Source organism: Salvelinus sp. IW2-2015, linkage group LG11 (assembly GCF_002910315.2).
Source record: "Salvelinus sp. IW2-2015 linkage group LG11, ASM291031v2, whole genome shotgun sequence".
Classification (NCBI taxonomy): domain Eukaryota; kingdom Metazoa; phylum Chordata; class Actinopteri; order Salmoniformes; family Salmonidae; genus Salvelinus; species Salvelinus sp. IW2-2015.
Genome location: NC_036851.1, coordinates 40543087 through 40552324, shown reverse-complemented (window position 1 = coordinate 40552324; position 9238 = coordinate 40543087). Strand labels below are relative to the sequence as shown.

The 9238-nt window shown below is 43.2% G+C and overlaps 1 pseudogene; it reads left to right on the top strand.

Annotated features, from left to right (window-relative positions):
* Positions 1–9238, top strand: part of LOC111970724 (voltage-dependent L-type calcium channel subunit alpha-1D-like) — a 101239-nt pseudogene that overhangs the window by 42833 nt on the left and 49168 nt on the right.

Here is a 9238-nt window from a genome sequence, read left to right as displayed (position 1 = left end):
TGTTTCCTTACCTTTGATGAACTTCATTAGAATGATTTGTTCGATAATGTCCCGTTATTTTAGTTCCAATTTAGCTACTTTGGTTAGCGCTTTTGGTAAATATTCAAAGTCACAAAGCGCGTCCACTATAACGTGACGAAATGTCAAAAGTTCCGTAACAGTCAGTAGAAACATGTCAAAGATCGATGTACTGAATCAATCTTTAGAATGTTGTTAACATACATCATTGAATAACGTTCCAACCGAGCCAGAATTAGATTGACTTGCAGAGAGCGCGGTGGAACGGAGGTCCTCCTCATGTGAATGCGCATGTGAAAGCATGGTCAGCTCGTGGCAGACCTGACTAATTCCTGTCTCCTTCGGCCCCCTTCACATTAGAGTCATCAGACAAGGTTCTATTGACTGTTGACATCTAGTGAAGCCATAGGAAGTGAAAACTCATCAATATCTCGCTGTAATTTCAATGAGAGCTTGTTGAAAATCTGCCACCTCAGAAAAAATTCTAACAGGAAGTGGAACTTCTCAGGTTTTTTGCCTGCCATATGAGTTCTGTTATACTCACAGACAATAATTCAAACAGTTTGAAACTTCAGAGTGTTTTCTATCCAATTACTAATAATAATATACATATATTAGCAACTGGGACATGAGGAGCAGGCAGTTTACTCTGGGCACCTCTGTGCACCTTTCATCCAAGCTACTCAATACTGCCCCTGCAGCCATCTGAAGTTTTAATAGCCACTTACTATCTCATTGAGATGTGTTTTTATGAAGTTGAACATGTGCTCTTTCTGACAGTATGTTAAAAGTAGGTGAAATCAAGCATTTTCTTTTACCAAGTTACACTTCTTGAAAGGCACCGAATTGGTGGAACGACCCTACTATTATTGTTGCTGTTACGGTTGTTGTTGTTGTTGTTGTGCATTGTTACTGTGCTGCTCTAACCTATCTTGATAGAGGCCCATTCTCCTCCCCATGTTTCTCTGCTGTGCCGTCTGCTGTCTGAATGCATGGGCTTGCATGCATTAAACATGAAGGGGTGACTCTGGCTGACCTCACAGAGAAGAAGAAAGGAAGCAGGTTTGGGTGGTTCAGCCAGTCCTCCGACACTCATGGTAAATCCCCTGGTCTTCCCTTCCACATTGAAAAAGTCTGAGTGTGCGTGTGTGCGTGAGCAAGCTTGTGTGTGGGTGGGTGATTGCGCGTGCTTGCGTGAGCTTGTGTGTTTGTGTATGTATTTGTTTGTTTGGGTGTGTCTGCGTGTACACCTCTGTGTGTCTGCAGCCTAATGTCTGCAGCATAATGTCTGCAGCCTAATGTCTGCAGCCTAATGTCTGCAGCCTAATGTCTGCAGCCTAATCTCTGCAGCATAATGTCTGCAGCCTAATGTCTGCAGCCTAATGTCTGTAGCATAATGTCTGTAGCCTAATGTCTGTAGCATAATGTGTGCAGCCTAATGTCTGTAGCCTAATGTCTGTAGCCTAATGTCTGTAGCATAATGTCTGTAGCTTAATGTCTGTAGCATAATGTGTGCAGCCTAATCGCCCTGCTTGTGCTTTGCTATTGTGATTGACCATTCTGTTTGAGCATCACTATCTTTTCAGTCTTGCTTTTCCTTTTGTGTTCTTTCTGTGTTTGATAAAGCCTCTCCCTGCAGGCCGTCTCCTGCTGTTTCTGACTCAATGAGCCCAGACTCTCTCATCCCCTGTGAGTGGAGTCACATGAGGAGCACCAGGCAGCATAATGGGGATACATACTGCTCTGGTTGATACCAGGCACTCAACTTCTCTCCCTCTCTCTCTCTCTCCATGCGCAGCCCGGTTAAATCAGCTAGGCTAGGGGCTCAGTGTGAATAGGAAAACAGGGCTAAACGAAGATCACTACATCCAGCAGTCAGCAGTATTGAGAAAGAGAGAGAGAGCTGTCGGAGGACTCAAGAGTCAAAGAGAACGCTTTCACACAAACCTCGTAACCTCGCACAAACAGGCTGTGGTCTCACATAAAAGTTGTAGCTTTGTTTCTTTTCACACAGTCTTAGCAGCAGTCTTCTCATATTACAGAATTTCTCCCAAAGTATTTAGAGAATATTTTAAGAGTCTAATATTTTAGAGTAGTACAGTGCCTTCGTAAAGTATTCAGACAGCTTGACTTTTTCCACATTTTGTTACGTTACAGCCTTATTCTAAAATGGATTAAATAAACAACATTTCTCAGAAATCTACACACAATACCCCATAATGATAAAGTGAAAACAGGTTTTTGAAAATGTATGTATTAAAAATAAAAAACAGAAATAAAAGTATTCAGACCCTTTATGAGACTTGAAATTGAGCTCAAGTGCATCCTTGATATGTTTCTACAACTTAATTGGAGTCCACCTGTGGTAAATTCAATTGATTGGACAGGGACAGATATGTCTATATAAGGTCCCACAGTTGACAGTGCATGTCAGAGCAAAAACCAGAGGCCAGTAACTGAAAGGGGCCAGTAACTGAAAGGTTGCTGGATCGAATCCCCGAGCTGACAAAGTAAAAATCTGTCGTTATGCCCCTGAACAAGGCAGTTAACCCACTGTTCCCTGGTAGGCCATCATTGTAAATAAGAATTTGTTCTTAACTGACTTGCCTAGTTAAATAAAGGTTCAATTAAAAAAATATATATTAAAAAAAACAAGCCATGAGGTTGAAGGAAATGTCGAGAGCTCTGAGACAGGATTGTGTTGAGGCACATATCTGGCGAAGGGAACCAAAACAATTCTGCAGCATTGAAGGTCCCCAAGAACACAGTGCCTCGATCATTCTTAAATGGAAGACGTTTTGAACTACCAAGACTCTTCCTAGAGCTGGCTGCACGGCCAAACTGAGCAATCAGGGGAGAAGGGCCTTGGTCAGGGAGGTGACCAAGAACCTGGTGGTCACTCTCTTCTATGGAGATGGGAGAACCTTCCAGAAGGACAACCATCTCTGCAGCACTCCACCAATCAGGCCTTTATGGTAGAGTGGCCAGACGGAAGCCACTCCTCAGTAAAATGCACATGACAGCCCACTTGGAGTGGGGATGTTTTTCAGCGACAGGGACTGGGAGAATCGTTAGGATCGAGGCAAAGATGAACAGAGCAAAGTACAGAGAGATCCTTGATGAAAACCTGCTCCAAAGCGCTCAGGTCCTCAGACTGGGGCGAAGGTTCACCATCCAACATGACAAAGACCCTAAGCACACAGCCAAGACAATGTAGAGTGGCTTCGGGACAAGTCTCTGAATATCCTTGAGTGGCCCAGCCAGAGCCCAGACTTGAACCCGATCTAACAGCTCATGAGAATTCTGAAAATAGCTGTGCAGCAACGCTCCCCATCCAACCTGAGAGACCATGAGAGGATCTGCAGAGAAGAATGGAAGAAACTCCCCAAATACAGGTGTGCCAAGCTTGTAGCGTCATACCCACAAATACCCGATGCTGTAATCGCTGCCATAGGTGCTTCAACAAAGTACTGAGTCAAGGGTCTGAATACTTATTTTTTTGATAAATTAGCAAAAATCTAAAAACCTGTTTTTGGTTTGTTATTATGGGGTATTATGTATAGATTGATGAGGAGGAAAAAAACAATTTAATCAATTTTAGAATAAGGCTGTAACGTAATTTTTTKGGGGGAAAAGTCAGTGCCGTATCTAGTGTTTTAAGTCTAATATTTTACTATGTAGTGTTTTGTGACTAATATTTTAAAGTAATACTTTATTTTTTTGTCTAATATGGCTGTTTAAAGGAGCATCCTCTTTCTTCATCCTGTACTCCTCCACTGCATCAGAGAGCCCTCAGACATAGCAGCTGTCCCGTCCTCTAACTCCCCTCTGTCCCCACATCTCTAACTCATTATGTTAAGTCATAGTGAGGATTACAATGACCATACTAGTAACGCTTATGATGGCAGTTAGTTTATTAATTCATAGTAAGTTARTAAGGTACTAGAAGCCAGTAGTTATTACGATGAAGAGACATCCTATCACATTGTCATACTTTCCAGGGGATATAAAATAAACACAAGCCCTATAGTTGTTTCTTTCTTTCTTGTTTTTCTTGTTTTTCTATCTGCCCACTTTACAGACTTTCTTCTGTCTCTTCTGTTGCACATGGATTTGGTTTTGTGAGGTATTGTCCTTTCGAACTGAATTTGTGCTTTTTTTTTGTTGAGAAAAGGGATTTCTTAGACATTCCTGCAGTGATGCTGAACATTCTTTCTTTCTTTGATGAATGAGGTTTATTTTCTCTGGGATGTGTTTGACTCTGCTGTGGTACCGTGGGTCTGAATGTGTACTGTACGTTTGAGATGTGTGTGCGTGACATGTACGGTGTGTTATACATGGGGTTCTGTGTGTGTGTATGATGAGTACTCTGTTTGCCACTGCAGCGAGTATGCCAGCCAGTGAGACGGAGTCGGTGAACACAGAGAACGTGACCGAGGATGAGGTGAAGACACCGTGCTGTGGACCTTTTTGGTGAGAACTCCCCCAGACTAGAACCACATCTGCAGTTCCGTACCATAGAACACAACCTGCGATATCATAGAAACTACCACATTCATTACAGAAACACAACCTCTGTCACCTGAGTGAACTATTGTGTGCTTTATCTATCTTTATCTATCCTCTATCTATCCTGTCTGGACAACTGCTGATGTAAAACAAGCTTTAATAAATACGTTTGTTTGGTTGACCACTCATGTTGCACATAGGATATGTGGCTTTGTACAACATTTATGAATAACCTGCAGTCAGCAAGGTAAACTGACATCTATTATAAACGTTTTGATTTTTCCAGTCAAAAAATTTCAAAGTCAAAGTTCAGGTCAGTGAAATCACCTTACCTCGCATGTGTCCTTGCTCGACGCATGCAGCAGCAGTCTGTACAGTAAAAGTTTTGTATTTCTGTATGAAGTAGTGACGTCTGTTATTTCTGTAGATAAATGCTTGCTTTAGGTTTCTCTACTGTATGTGCTGTTCTGTTCTCTGGAGTCAGCTTTAATGAGTCTGCAGGTAATAAATCAACTCCAACTCCCCTTTAAACATGTCAGCATATAATCTGGGGCATCGGGAGGAACTGGAGGTGCTGGAGCCTTATACTTTGTGATTTATGCTGCATGCTATGCTGCTCTCTCCCTCTCCCAAATTTCTTTCAAAGTTCATTGACTTCTCTTTCCCAAATTTTCTTCTAATATTCTTTGAACACAGTGCCTGCCTCTTTATATACACTGCTCAAAAACATAAAGGGAACACTTAAACAACACAATGTAACTCCAAGTCAATCACACTTCTGTGAAATCAAACTGCCCACTTAGGAAGCAACACTGATTGACAATAAATTTCACATGCTGTTGTGCAAATGGAATAGACAAAAGGTGGAAATTATAGGCAATTAGCAAGACACACCCAATAAAGGAGTGGTTCTGCAGGTGGTGACCACAGACCACTTCTCAGTTCCTATGCTTCCTGGCTTGTGTTTTGAATCACTTTTTGAATGCTGGCGGTGCTTTCACTCTTAGTGGTAGCATGAGACGAGTCTACAACCCACACAAGTGGCTCAGGTAGTGCAGCTCATCCAGGATGGCACATCAATGCGAGCGTGGCAAGAAGTTTGCTGTGTCTGTCAGCGTAAGTGTCCAGAGCATGGAGGCGCTACCAGGAGACAGGCGCAGTACATCAGGAGACGTGGAGGAGGCCGTAGTGAGGGCAACACACCCAGCAGCAGACCGCTACCTCCGCCTTTGTGGCAAAAAGGAGCAGGAGGAGCACTGCCAGAGCCCTGCAAAATGACCTCCAGCAGGCCACAAATGTGCATGTGTCCTGCTCAAACGGTCAGAAACATGACTCATTGAGGGTGGTATGAGGCCCGACGTCCACAGGTGGGGGTTGTGCTTACAGCCAACACCGTGCAGGACGTTTGGCATTTGCCAGAGAACACCAAGATTGGCAAATTCGCCACTGGCCGCCCTGTGCTCTTCACAGATGAAAGCAGGTTCACACTGAAGCACATGTGACAGACGTGACAGAGTCTGGAGACGCCGTGGAGAACGTTCTGCTGCCTGCAACATCCTCCAGCATTACCGGTTTGGCGGTGGGTCAGTCATGGTGTGGAGTGGCATTTCTTTGGGGGCCGCACAGCCCTCCATGTGCTCGCCAGAGGTAGCCTGGACTGCCATTAGGTACCCGAGATGAGATCCTCAGACCCCTTGTGAGACCATATGCTGGTGCGGTTGGCCCTGGGTTCCTCCTAAAGCAAGACAATGCTAGACCTCATGTGGCTGGGAGTGTGTCAGCAGTTCCTGCAAGAGGAAGGCATTGATGCTATGGACTGGCCCGCCCGTTCCCCAGACCTGAATCCAATTGAGCACATCTGGGACATCATGTCTCGCTCCATCCACCAACGACACGTTGCACCACAGACTGTCCAGGAGTTGGCGGATGCTTTAGTCCAGGTTGGAGGAGATCCCTCAGGAGACCATCTGCCACCTCATCAGGAGCATGCCCAGGCGTTGTAGGAGGTCATACAGGCACATGGAGGCCACAACACATACTGAGCCTCATTTTGACTTGTTTTAAGGACATACATCAAAGTTGGATCAGCCTGTAGTGTGGTTTTCCACTTTAATTTTGAGTGTGACTCCAATCCAACCTCCACTGGTTGAATGACCATTTTTGGATCTTTTTTGTAATTTTGATATTGATTTTGTGTCAGCACATTCAACTAATTACAGAAAAGAGTATTAATAAGAATATCATTCATCAGATCTAGATGTGTTATTTTAGTGTTCCCTTTATTTTTTTGAGCAGTGTATTTCCTAACCCCCCACTAACCATCGATCCCCCTTCTTCAATGAAAACCTCCCCTACTGGTCTCTTTTTACTTCCTGTCTCACAGTCGGCGCTGGCGTCGCTGGAACAGGTTCTGCCGCAGGAAGTGCCGGTTGGCAGTTAAATCGGTGCCTTTCTATTGGCTGGTGATCATCCTGGTGTTTCTCAAACACTCACCATCTCCTCAGAGCACTACATGCAGCCTGACTGGCTCACTCAAGTACAGGGTTAGTACATTGCAATCAGCCTGACTGGCTCACTCCAGTACAGGGTTAGTACACTACAATCAGCCTGACTGGCTCACTTCAGTACAGGGTTAGTACATTGCAATCAGCCTGACTGGCTCACTCCAGTACAGGGTTAGTACATTACAATCAGCCTGACTGGCTCACTCCAGTACAGGTTAGTACACACAATCAGCCTGACTGTCTCACTCCGGTACAGGGTTAGTACACTACAATCAGCCTGACTGGCTCACTCCAGTACAGGGTTAGTACACTACAATCAGCCTGACTGGCTCACTCCAGTACAGGGTTAGTACACTACAATCAGCCTGACTGGCTCACTCCAGTACAGGGTTAGTACTCTACCAATCAGCCTGACTGGCTCACTCCAGTACAGGGAGTGGGTCTACTACACCACATACTGGCTACCATTGTCTTAGATCATGTGCCATAGGGCCAGGAGTTTTTCCTGACCACATGACCTGACCAGCAAAACTTCAGGCCCATACAGTATTTATACTCTATAACTAAGGCCCGGAGAAGTCTCATTTGCAAGACTCATGGCGCTCCATGGCAGCTGTGAAAAGAGACTCGACCAGAATTACTTCCAAGTCAGGTCAGGTGGTAAGGAAAAACTCCTGGCCCTAACTATGGAATCAATGATATTTTTAATGTGACTTGCTTCAGCAGTCACACTTTAAATATTGTACTTATTTCTGACATTTTATTAGTTATTATTTGGACCACTACTCCTTTTACACTGTTTAAGCTAGAAACACCATTCAAACTTTAAAACATGCAGACTGGTGTGGAATAGTTTTGATACCTTTTAAACTATTAACCTTTTTGTAATCCAAAAAATCCTAATCCACTTTAATGTAAACAATGTGACTTTTGACACAAATCAGCTACTTTGACCACTTTCCCAACAACTTAGACAAAAACGTTGAGCGTATGAAATCTTAAGCCCGGTTCAGATACAACAGCCGACATAAGGAGAGATGAGACAAGACAAAATTAGCTAGTTCTGGAATTGTCTGTTGTTGTAACAGCTCTCGTTGGTAGAAGGAAGAGTGGACCAAAGCGCAGCGTGGAAAGTGTTCATGATATTTATTTACAAAAAACACTCCAACAAAATAACCAAAATGAAAACGAAAGCGGACAGTTCTGTAAGGCAAATAAACTATACAGAAAACAAGATCCCACAAAACCCAAACGGAAAATGACAACTTATATATGATCCCCAATCAGAGACAATGATAGACAGCTGCCTCTGATTGGGAACCACACTCGGCCAAAACACACTCGGCCACACCCTGACCTAACCAAACATAGAGAATAATAGGGATCTCTAAGGTCAGGGCGTGACAGTTGTAGGACAGCTGACTAAAATTGGTGCATTCAGATCAAAAAGATGAGATGCATGGTTGAGAACGATTCCATTATAATGTGACTATTTTTACAATGATGTGGTGAAGCTTTGAAACAAAGTTGGCACTTGTTGTAGCAAACGAGTTGGCACTTGTTGTAGTATCATTAAATACATGCACCAGAAACATGGCACACTTTGTGACTTGACAGAGAAATATCAGCAAGCTAGCCTCTAACGAGTCACAAACCCGGATCCGGGATCCCCCCCATCAAAAAGCTGACTAGCATAGCCTAGCCTAAAGCCACAGGGAAATCATATAATAAAATGTTCATGAAATCACAAGTCCAAGACACCAAATGAAAGATACACATCTCTTGAATCCAGCCATCATTTCTGATTTTTAAAATGTTTTACAGGGAAGACACAATATGTATTTCTATTAGCTAACCACCATAGCAAAAGACACAACTTTTTCTTTTCACCATTTTTTTCCTGTATAGGTAGCTATCACAAATTCGACCAAATAAAGATATAAATAGTCACTAACCAAGAAACAACTTCATCAGATGACAGTCTGATAACATATTTATTGTATAGCATATGTTTTGTTCGAAAAATGTGCATATTTCAGGTATAAATCATAGTTTTACATTGCAGCCACCATCACAACTCTCACCAAAGCAACTAGAATAACTACAGAGAGCAACGTGAATTACCTAAATACTCATCATAAAACATTTATGAAAAATACACAGCGTACAGCAAATGAAAGACAAAGATCTTGTGAATCCAGCCAATA